Source organism: Grammomys surdaster, unplaced genomic scaffold (assembly GCF_004785775.1).
Source record: "Grammomys surdaster isolate TR1022 unplaced genomic scaffold, NIH_TR_1.0 125323, whole genome shotgun sequence".
In the NCBI taxonomy this organism is placed as follows: domain Eukaryota; kingdom Metazoa; phylum Chordata; class Mammalia; order Rodentia; family Muridae; genus Grammomys; species Grammomys surdaster.
Window position 1 is genome coordinate 396,917 of NW_021620200.1, and position 12,374 is coordinate 409,290.

Consider the following 12,374-nt stretch of genomic DNA (forward strand, 5'->3'; position numbering starts at 1 on the left):
TTTTTTGTTTGGAAAATTTTAGTTTGATATAATATCATCTATAAACTTTTGATTTTGTTTGTTGTGTTTTAGGGGTTCTATACAATCCAACTAGATTTTGACTTCCATTAGTTTTTTCCTGATCAATCAAGCTCTATGGTTCAGGCTGTGTCATAACTCTGAGATTTTGTCACCATGCATATGCCTCTGTATCCGTGTGCCTTGATGTGTGTGTGTGTGTGTGTGTGTATGTGTGTGTGAGAGAGAGAGACAGAGAGAGCGAGAGGGAGGGAGGGAGAGAGAGAGAGAGAGAGAGAGAGAGAGAGAGAGAGAGAGAGGGAGATCTTCAGATGAAAAGCACTATTTCCCATGGTAATCATAGTAGTCATAGCCTCATGGTCATCATAGTAGTAGTAAAATTGTGATGTTACAATGAACTGTCATAATAGCCGTAGCTAATTGAGTCTTATTTGAGTACTGACACATGATAGACATTGATTAAATAACTGATATTTATTATTTAGGCCTCAAAATTCCAAAAGATACATATTATTCAAAACAGAACAGGTCACACTAAACAAATGAGAAGTCTCTTCTGGTAAATAAGGTCAGGACTCATTATGGTCTTTTCGCAAATCTCACAGACTCCATCATTATTCTGCACCCACTGAGGTCACAGCTTAGCCTCTTGCCTCCGCCTCTGCAGCTCTGTGTTCTTGTTTCTTGGGTTTTTTTTTTCTTCTCCACAGCTGGAAGCAAAGTGTGATAAACAAACATGTTCTGATAACTAAATCAGACCAGAACCAGCATGCTTTGATTTCATAAATTATAAACCAAATACACTCAGCTTCAAGGTGGGTTTTAAAATTAAGGGAAGTTTGACTGTTTAAGAATCAGTGCCTTCTCAGCCAGGAGGATGTTACTAGTGTTGGATTTCACAGACAAAGTGTCAGAAGCTTTGAACAGATAGGACTGGAGATAATCCTGTTAAGTGAAATGAGCCAAACTCAGGCAAATATCATCTTGTTTCTCACACGCAGAATCTAGATTTTCTTAAAATGCACACACATGATAGGAAAGTAGGAGGGGACCTTTGAGTGACAGAAAAAAAGAACAGGATAAGCTTGCAGACAAATCTGAGCATACACGTAATACATTTATAACATTTTTAAATGGTTGAAATCAATCTTTCCAAAATCACAATTGTTTGAGAAATCAATATGCTTAAGGGAAGTACCTACTTTGCCTTCTGAAGACAAGGGAGAAAGAATAAAGCACAGGGAAATGTCTAGCTCAGATGTGACCTCCTAAGTTCAGTTTCCGTCTGTACTTGGGAAAACGGCCAAGATAGTGTAGTGTGAGGCATGCATAGAGACCCTTATAGAAAGTAGTATGGGAAAAAAAGTTAAAAAGCAATATGGGGAAAGTTGTGAGACATAAGCTCATAGTAAGATGATATATGGACTAGATGGACCCAGGCTAGTTTTATATTCATAACCATGGTGCTGAGGTGGCTTGGCTTGTGTCATATTTTGAAATAATTGGATTTCACATTTCACTATATCACCCCTTCATTCAACTGAGGTTAAAACTGAATTTTCCTTTTAAGAACTGAGTTATGCATACAGAACCCTTCTCTATTTCTCCAACCCCCCCCCCCCCCAGTCCTCTACTCCACACTGTTTTCCTTTTAATTAGCTATAAAGAGCTGCCCCTTTATGCTGCTCAGGTGACAACTGCAGGAATGCTGTATAATCTGCAGAGATTATTAATTGTGTCTGTGGTCAGGAAGCAGGAGGCTTGATAATGATCCAGGAAACTGTGTGAAGTACAGTCAATAAAACAAACTCACCCTTCAGGAATCAATGCAATAGACATGTCTACTCAGAAGTGAAGCAAAGCTTTTCTTACTGGTCACTTATTCTGCTTTGATTCAGCCAAAAGTGTGTTCCTTGTAGCCTCAGGCATGCTTCAGGGGGCGGTGAAGACAGGTAAATGGGCACAGCTAAAATTGGTCTGAAGCAATATATGGTGGCATTGCCCACAATCTTGGCACTTTGTAAAGAGACTGAGATCTGAAGTCCTCAGATTTGAGACTATCCTGGGTTAGGTAACATGTTGTAGGCAGCCTTATATATCTACAAAGCAAAAAGAAAAAGAAATAGTCAAAGAAGAGAGAAGGAAAACTATGCACCTCCATGAAAACCCTCATGTTACTGGGATTTCTGCCTTTGTGAATGTTGCTCTTTTTATCTGATGGCTTCTGTGGTGTTGGGCCTAGGGCTCTTACTATCATCCCACATTTGTGAACTATAGAGACCCTTACTGTGGTCAATAGCCCAGAATTACTCTTCTGTAACCCAGAGCTCTCAATTGTGAAGTGCTGGGCTAAGTGAGAAGTGACAGACAGTGCCTTGCTTTGAAGAGTGAGGATTTGGTGAAGTGTATGAGAAACATTCCCCATTAGGCTCATGTATTTGAACTTAGTCACCAGTTGGTGGTGCTACTTAGAGAATTTATGGAACCTTTAGGAAGTGGAACTTTGCCGAAGGAATTATATCACTGAAGGCAGCTTTGACAGCTTCTAACCTTGGCTCAATTCTATTCTCTATCTCTCTCTGCTTCCTGTGTGGGGATAAAAATATGAACAGACAGCTTCCTGTCCTGTTGTTATGTTTTCCCTGCCTGTTGTTATGTCTTCTCTGCCATAATGAATTGTACACCTCTGTAACTTCAAGACAAAATGTACCTTCTCCTCTAAATTGCTTTTTGCCATAGTATTCCATCATAGCAACAACAACAACAACAACAACAACAACAAACTAATACAGGGAATATCTGCCAGACTGAAAAGGTGAAGCAAAACTCTGGACTAAGAATGAGACTATCTATATAAGTTCCAGTATGGTGACAGCACACCCATGTCTCCTTAGTCATATCCACGATGATGCTCACCAGCCTGCTATCCTTGTGGTTGATATCAGATATGGAAGACTCCTTTCCCTGGTTGACAAGTTTTCTATAAACCTGTATGACCTGTTCTTTGTGACTAGAGCTGTTCTTCCAGAATGCTCTCAAAATTGCATTATTTTTTCTCATTTATAGGTTACAATTACCTTTGCCAGAGAAATTTGTAGATCACTGTCAGTGCTCACCACAATTCAGCATTCTTTTTTTGCGAACACTGACGGTCTTCAAGCATGAAGGACTAACAAGTCTTAATTCTGCTAAGCTAATATTTACATTTTGAAAAATGACTTTATTTTCATTTGAATGGAAAAATGAGTTAACAGATTATTCTTTGTCACTACAAATCCTTCCATTTAAATCAGCTAAACATAGAGGAAATCCTCATAAATAAAAACAAAATAATTTGGATCAAAATGAGGATCATTTAAGTCTCAATTTATTGAGACTATTCAAAACTCCTATTCAAAATTTTAGATATTCATTGAATTTGGATAGCTAAGAGATTGTCAGTATAATAATTGATTATTCATTAAAACACCTTCAGACTGTTTTTCTTTCATAACCTTTTTTTTGAATGTGTAGGGTTGCAAAAGCTATGATAAGACTGTCTAAGACTCTGCTCTAATCTTGACTTGAGTGTCTCAGAAACACATTTGCATTTAAATAATAAAAAAGAAACCTTAATTATGTGTGTATCTTTATATTTGCATGTGTGTACATGTCCTACCCCCTACCACCACCACCAAAGTGCATGCAGGTGCCTGTAGAGGCCAGAAGATGATATCAGGTTCCCCTGGATCTGTGGTTACATGCCATTCTGAGCTACTGAACGTGGTGGGTTGAAACTCCAGTTCTCTGTAAGTGTAGTCTGTGCCATTAACCTCTAATTCATCTCATCAGTCCCTCAGACTGTCATTTTAGAGAGCATTTTAATTCAGGATTTGTGATACACTTGTAATCTCTTTACCTCTTGGGAGGTTGAGGCACAAAGATCTTGAGTTTGAGGCCAGCCTTTGCTACATAATGAGACCCTGTTTCACAAAACCAGGAGCTAGGGGCTTAGCTCAGGAGCAAAGTACTTGCCTACTGTATATAATATTGCATTCTATCCCTTGTCTAAATAAAAGAATCTTTTATTTTAAAAATGAAAATCTTACTTAAAAATGAAATCTTTAGCTGATTAAAAAAACCCAACTATCTTGGTTTACTGGTATAGTTAGGGAAAAATAAGAATATATAAGTGCATGCCATAAGCTAATTAGGGCAGGCAAGTTTCTAAAGACTGCAGAGGCACTGCCTGCTTCAGGAAGGGCAGCAGGAGGTGACAGATGCTCACACATGCCAGCACTGCTTATTTTCCTAAAACATTTAGAAATTTATGGGAATAAATTTTGTATAATTTGACATGTATGCTTGACTAATTTCAGCAACTCTTCCTGAGGGTCCATTAACCATTAGATATAGACTACTGATGAAATAAAGCCAGAAATATTCAAGATTGTTCAAATGACTAAACTTTCCCTCACTGTACTTACATCTTTTAGGACAGTGGTTCTCAACCTTTCTAGTGCTGAGACCCATTAATACAGTTCCTCATATTGTGATAACTCCAAACCATAAAATTATTTTCATTACTACTTTATAATTGTAATTTTGCTATTGGGAGGAGAGTGATGTCTCCCAAAAGTTTTCCTCTGAATTGCCTAAACATGCTTGGCACATGTGTAAAACCCATAAATAAATAAATAAATAAATAAATAAGTAAATAAGTAAATAAATAAATAAAATAACAAATTTAAAAAAGAGTCTGACTGGGCGGTGGTGGCGCATGCCTTTAATCCCAGCACTTGGGAGGCAGAGAGGCAGGCTGATTTCTGAGTTCGAGGCCAGCCTGGTCTACAGAGTGAGTTCCAGGACAGCCAGCACTACACAGAGAAACCCTGTCTCAAAAAACCAAAACCAAAAAAAAAAAAGGTCTGTTATTTATCTATTATGAAAAATGGTTTCGTGTACAGTGACTGTGTGCTGTGTGTCCCCTAATCATAAGGAACCAATAGGGGGAGACTAGATATGTAGACTTATTGCCCTGGCACAAATGGGATATAAACAGGATATCAGGAAATGGGTCAAACATTCCAGATAGCAACAGAGTGCAGGACATGAGATAAAAACCATGGAATCATCTGTTCAAATCCAAGTGGCAAGGTATACGCTCATGTAGAAGGAACGTGAAGAAGAAATGACACAAAGAACACATAGACATAAGATGACAGAAGAAACAAAGCTGCAGAGAGGTCAGAACTCTAGAATTTGGCTGAGGCCCGAGGGCATGATAGTTTAGCTGATTTCTGACTGTGCCAAATTCTTTACCATCTCTACACTTCTTTGTATTTCAAAATCAGGACTTTCAGACCCATGTTTTAGTATTGCTTGGGAAAAGGAGGAGGATGAGGGGGAGGAGAAGGGGAAGGGGGGAGGGAGAGGAGGAGGAGAAAGAAGAGGAAGTAGAAAAGGAAGATGATGGTGGTGATGATGGTGATGATTATATTACCTTAATTATGATTATCTTTGTTTTACTAGATGATGCTTGAAAAACATGTGACAAACACAGTCATACCTCTTAACACATGCTAAAGTGGGGAAGATCATGTTCAGCTTTCAACCAATAAACATCAGTCCTACTGTGTTTAGAATCTTCTCTTTCCTCCAAAGATGATTCCTGACAAAAATATATTTGATTCGAGAAATAATATACTATGCTCCATTTCCGGGGCAAGTATGGCGGGTAGTGGCTATTCAGGGAAGTTCTAGATGCTTATCTCTATGGCTAACTGCCTCAGAGATGTGATCAGTACACTGGTTTTAATGATTCTAGTAAATGAAATATTGATGTTTTCAGAACAGGAGTCTGTGACAGTAAGCAAATGTGCCTCTTTAAAGAAACCGTCTAGATATGTTTAAGTCATTTTAAATTAACTAAATCACTAGCTCTTTTCCAATTAGAAATGGCTGTTTTTCCATACAGATAAAGACTAAATATTTTATTTGTCATTACAAAAAAAAATCCCATATTTTAAGTAGGAAACAGATTTGTGTTTCTTTCTCCAGAAATGTGACATCCATCAGATCCACAGTCTTGAGGGTAAATTGCACCATCACTTGGCAGGGACAGCACATATTACAGCTAATGGGCTTGCAGATAAGCCCTCTCCAAGTCCCAGGCAAAAACTTCATCAGTCTATTGTGGAACTGGAGTCAGTTTTGTGAGATTCAGGCACTCGGTAGAGAGGCAGACTGACTTTAGAGAAAGGTATTTTAAGCTCTTTAGGACATTAGCTTCTCATAATGTAAGGTGCCATGATAATTTCTGACCATTCTGAGACCAAAGACCCTTGCTCGCTGGCTCAAAGTTTGTCATGTTATTACTATTTTATTTGAAGTTTTTATTTACTTCATTAATCTCATGGTCTGATGAGATGCTCAACTAAAAAAGTCTACAACTGAGAGTTGCCATTTAATTAAGCAAGAAAACCACAAAGCTGTCAGTCAATAAATGGGTTAATGAAATGGACAGAGAGTTCTCAAAAGAAGTAACATGAATGCCTAGAAACATTTTTTAAAAATATGTTCAACAACCTTATCTAGCAGTGAGACTGTGGAGAAGGAAACTTGTCCATTGCTGGGGGAGTAAACTACATTGAAAAGCCTTAAAGCTATGCACACCTACATTTTCACAATGAGGTTAAATTAGAAATTAGTAGGAAAGAGATATCTATACTTGAGTAATTAAAGTCTAAATTACTTACTTTTAGTAAACAAGGAAGCAAAATAGAACTAGAAAATATTTTATCTGAACATAATGAAAAAGTCATAATCCTGGTGAGAAGCAGTTAAAGGGTCTGCTTGAGCTACATAAGGAGTTCCACTTAAGCCTGGACTACAAAGTTAGACTGTGTCTCAAAAACATAATAATAACAGAAACTGAAAAAATAAAGAAAACTCAATATAGAACAGTGGATGGATCCACAAGTTGAAGCTGATAGTCTATTAAATTGGGAGGAAAGGAAAGAGGGAGAGACACAGATAGAGACAGAGATTTAGAGAAGTTGAGTGGGTAAGAAGCTAAGAGTAGATCTGGGAGAAGTTAGGGATGCTGTTCCAAGTACTATTACTTAGAGAGTGAATATGTTCAAAATACACTGTATAAAATTCTCAAATAATGAATAAACATATCAATAATAAAAAGCAGATATGACTAAAGACACTTTAAATTATGTTAAAATTTCCTTAAGAATACTACCAAGTGACAAGAAATATTAGAAAATTATACATTTATTAAAATCTATACAAAACAATTATACTCAGCACTCCAACAGTTCCTGAGAGACATGAAAGAACTGATTAAATAGTTGGAGAAGTCTGAATGAGATACTTTAACAGTTTAAAACACAAGTGACTTCTGGTTGTATTTCAATGCAATTCAAATAAAACCCACTCAAATTGCTTGGTAATGTTTCCTAAACTGTTCTGAGCTGTGTACTGCACACATACCTAAGGTCTAGGTAAGGGAGCAAGGATTGTGTGGTGAGGGCTAGGAGAGGGCTTCTGCTGCTATGTGATTTCAATAGATATTTTAGTGCATGAGTAGTCAGTAGAATGCAGTTCTGGTGTAGGACCAGCAAGTAGATCAATGAACCACTAAACACAGAAGTGTATAAATACCATCAATTGATTAGAGTTTGAAGTCGCTTTAATGGGGAAAGCAGAGTCTTTTTAATAAATGAAGCTGGGACATTAAGCAATCACATAGTTAAACACGAATCTCAATCCTTTTTTCATATCATTTAGAAAATCATCTTAAAATGAGCCACAGTGTTAAGTGCTAGGATTTCCTAGGCATCATGGTTAAAAACAAAACTCTAGTGTTCTGGAATACATCACAAGGAAAACAAATCCCTTTACCTGGGCAAAGATCCATTAGAACACAAAGTACACTGGCTGTAAAAGAAAAAGAATAATAAATTTGAGTTTCCCAAATTAATGCTTACATCTTCTAAACAGACTATTTAGAAACTAAAAAGTTGCTGACATAATACCTTTGGCAAAATACAACCTGAGGAAAGAAGGTCCTCTTTGCAGAATGTTTAAAGGATACAAAACTCAGAATAAAGAGATGGACAACTCAATAAGAGATCAGAGGTGGTTAAATGAGAAAATGAACAGTGTTCAATACCATTCTTCATTAAAGGAACATAATTTGAACCCTCAAAGAGAGCCTGGTACACACCCATAAATGTTTGTCAGAATGGCTACCATCAACATGACTGATCCTCTCGAGAACCGCCATCCTGTCTCCATCTTCTTTCAAATATCATTTCAGCAAAATGGTCTCCTTTGAGCTCATATCTAAGAACCTCCCCTTAAAGTCTCCTCCAAGTCTCTCTTCATGACATCTAAGTCATATGCACAGGGTGTGTTTTGAAAATGAATAAGTGATAAGTCTTTGCTCTATAATGTAGGGGTCAAAGGTTTGTGCTGTCTTGGTCCTGATTCTATCCTGGGAGTTACAACACTATCTGATGCTCAGAAGAGTATCAGAAAAATATGAATGAATAAATGAATGAGTGAAATCACTAAGAAAATTCATAGGGGTATTTATTTTTTCTTTTTTCTAATTTTAATTTTAATTTTTTAAAATGTTAATCAAAGGCTTTATAAGTTTGGGAATGCTCAATAACAAGATGCCCATACAATCAGAAGTGTAACCCAATACCCAGCCTAGATATACCAACTATCTTTGACTGGCGGAGACACTCGAACATCCACCTCCATCACCCCCTCCCCCCAATAGGGGTATTTATAAGCAAACTTCTATCAATGTGTGTTTTAATCAAAGTTGAGAAAAGGGGGTTGTGAGAGTCTCACTCTTTTAACATCTTGAATGAAAGCCCTGTCCAGAGTAGTGATTTGGGCGCACTCTTTTCTTCAGATATGAGGTACACTTACGAGGTTTGGGGAAATTTGGCTTTATCAGTTTCTTGGATGATTCAACAAGGTGAAAGCACTAGTTTTGCCATGTCCTGATTATATTAGTTTGATGTCTCTGTGGTTGAATATCTCTAATCTCAGTGTTAACTAAAGTCCAATTGAAGCTAAGCATGGTGATGACGCCTGGGACCCAAGAGGGAGATCTTAAGTTGAGGCCAACTCAGGCCACATAGAGATCATATCTCAAGCAATTCAATAAAACCACTTCCAGTGGTCTTTTAAAATCTGGGGCATTCTAAAAAGCAAAGAGGAATAGACAGACTCCTAGATTTTAAGTATGTCTTACTGATCTGAAGCAGACTGTTGTAAATAAAAGTTTGTTTAAGAGAACTGGCTCTTATAAAGATCTGAACGAATGCTGCAATGTTTCTGATAGTTGCTGCCAGTTTTGCCACAGCACAGGGCATCCCTCACGAGATGCTCCTGGTGTCTGTGTAGATCTTCTCTACTCTCCAGTTTACAGTCTCTATAGTTAGGCACTTCTAAGTCCATTTCTAAGGCCAGTGTGGGCTGTGTTAGAGGAGATTGCACTAGGCTCCTCCCAGAGACCTAGCAATGTCTTTGGTCATTACCTGCTGTCATTACCTGCCACTGCCAGGGATGGATGGGATAAAAGGACTGCTTGCTACCCCAGTTCTCTCTCTCTCTCTCTCTCTCTCTCTCTCTCTCTCTCTCTCTCTCTCTCTCTCCCTCCCTCCCTCCCCCTTGTCTGTCCTCATGGCTCTGCTTCCATCTATCTCGAACCCTTCTCCAGACCATCACTCTGCTCCCTTCATCCAAATAAGCCTTATTTATGCCAAGTCTATAGAGTGATGTGGCATGATTTCTCAGGGGAACACCTTGGCAGGGGCCTGCCAGGTACCCCACCATATTATATTTCATAACAGGTGGCATAGAGATATTCTATCTCAAGAAAATTAAAAAAGAGGAAAGAAGGAAAAAATGTGGCTATTGACTGTCGGACTTCAATCTAATTCTTACTGTGGAAACTGCAAGTGAAGTTGCTGCTCCTATAAACTTGCCTATTCTACACATTTCATAACATTGCAATATGTAGTGTTTTGGGTCTAGTTTCTTTCACTTAAGGAAACGTTTTAAAGTTTCATCCATATTGTAGCAATATAAGCAATTCATTCCTTTTTATAGTTGAAAAGTACTCCAGGGCATAGGGAAATATGTTTATTTTCTAAATGCTGTTTCTGGACTCTTAGGGGGGGGTCTCTTCATAGTCACCATATGATGCAAGGAAAATTGGGGTTACCTCTTGGGGTTCTTAGTGTCAATAATAAAAAAAATTAAGAATGGATTGAGTCTAATTTTATTAGAGTTAAGAAACCACTCAAGGCAGATAATCTATAAATCTGAGCAGGTGTTTACAGGAGAAGGATGGAGGAGCACAGTGGGGAATGGCAAACCTGGAGGTCAAACATGACAAATAAGCAGGAACATGACAAAGAAGGGTGCTTTAGAGAACAAATGAGTCAAAACGTCATAAAAGCCTGGAGTGTTAGGAAAGTCAGGGTCAGCACAGCAAGCAAAAATAGAGAAGCTATACTTTTCTGAATAATTTAGAAGAGCAGGCAGGTGTGCACTTGTACTACTGAGGCCTGGTGAGCTGTCCTCTGGGCAGAGAAGTATAGTATCACGTTCAAGAAATAATTATTCTGCTGTGTCTGAAGCACATGGCTTAAGGTGAGCCATCCTTCCTTGGGATAGTTCCCTTGGCCAGGTAATTGACCTAGCCTAATAAGAATGCCAGATCTCCACCAAGCCAATGATTCCAATATTTTGATTAGACAGCATTTTCATCCTTAATGACCCTTTATTACTACTTGAGTAAAGCATAGGGAATTGCATAAGTATCTGTTATTGATTTTTAGTTTCAGGATCCAAGTATACATTTCATTTATTTCTATTGGTTTATACTTCATCGGGTTCTTCTTCTATGGTAAGCAGTATCTTCATGAGTATATTTTACTCAACTGGACTAAATGTAGTGTATTGGTCTGGGTAGGGCATTCAGTAAGTATTGGTTGGGGAAGGTGGCTAATACACAGATATCGCTGAAGTCTCCCTGGGAATTACAGAGGGAGGTGTGTGAACAGCCACAACAATAGATTCTACATGTGCAAGTTGTTTTGATGTTTTTCTTCATATATTTTGAAGCTCTCTGAGTTAGTACATTGCTTAGGGATAGTATGCTTTCTTTAAAAGTCAAATACTTCAGCATAATAGACTTTTATTTGAAGTCTACTTTGTCACTCACAGCTGCTCCAGTTGTTACATCAGAGTGGTGATAGTTTTGTTGTTGTTGTTATTGTTATTTAAAAACCAAACTCATTAGAGAGCCGAGGCATAAGACTAACCTGAGCCACTCTCACAGTGTCACTGGAACCCCAGCAGAGCTCAGCTGGAGTTAGAGATGAGCTGGAGAAAGTCCAGTGTAGCTGGCAGGAGGCTACAGACTATAACCATGTGAATCTTCACCTGTTTTAGGCTCCCCACACCATGGGACTAAGAAAGCCATGCTACTAGCATAGATAGTCCAGAGCAAGAGTGAGGTTGAGACATGTCCAACCCCCCTCCCCCACCACCACTAATCTCATCCAATGGCTAGCATGAATATAACTACTTCTTCCTTGCTCTGGGTCTGCATGTCCCAGTGCACCTAAGCCTTACAACTCTCACCTCCACCACCCCTGAGCTATTCAAGTAGCCTGGTGGCCAAATTACAAGTTAAACTTCCTCTTTTCCTATAAAGATGTGCCACCAAAGTACCTGGAATTTCTTTTCATGCAAATTAAGCATTACCAGCACTTGGCACCAACCAATAATGGACAGTCACCCCTAAAGCCCCTACCCATTCCCCAAGGTTTATATAGTCCTTGTTATCCCCAATAAAAGGAAGCCGTTTCATTGAAAATTGTCTCCAGAGAAAGCTATTCCTCCTGAATTCACAACCTCCGAGATGCTACGAACCCGCCCACTCAGATAAGTTTCCTTCCTTCAGTGAACCAGCTGTGTAACAGTGACTGGATAGCCCAAGGGCAGAAGCAGACCTGGGCTGCACTCTACTAAAGCCAGGAGCTTTCCCGAGAAGAGTTTTACACTTGAGCTCAGTGGTGGGAACATGGAGTCATCCTATGTTCTTGCAAAGGATCTATCTTAGTTACTGTTCTCTTGCCACAACAAAATACCATGACTAAGGCCATTTATGGAAGAAACATTTAATTGAGGGATTACAGTGTCAGAGGGTTTATACATAATCATCACAGTGGGGCGCACCCAGACGGAGAGCTTAATTCTGAGGCAACTGTCGAGGGGGGAGGGGGAAGAGAGAGAGAAAAAGAGAGGGGGGGCGAGAGGGAGGGAGAGAG

The 12,374-nt window shown here is 38.8% G+C and overlaps 1 long non-coding RNA gene across 1 annotated transcript in view; it reads right to left on the reverse strand.

Annotated features, from left to right (window-relative positions):
- Positions 1–2,014: 2,014 nt before the first annotated feature.
- Positions 2,015–12,374, reverse strand: part of LOC114637499 — a 15,243-nt gene continuing 4,883 nt past the window's right edge. The window contains exons 2-3 of the long non-coding RNA XR_003713760.1: positions 7,912–7,947; positions 2,015–2,117 (exon numbers count right to left, since the gene is read on the reverse strand). This is a non-coding gene — a long non-coding RNA (uncharacterized LOC114637499). The remainder of the gene's footprint in view (positions 2,118–7,911; positions 7,948–12,374) is intronic.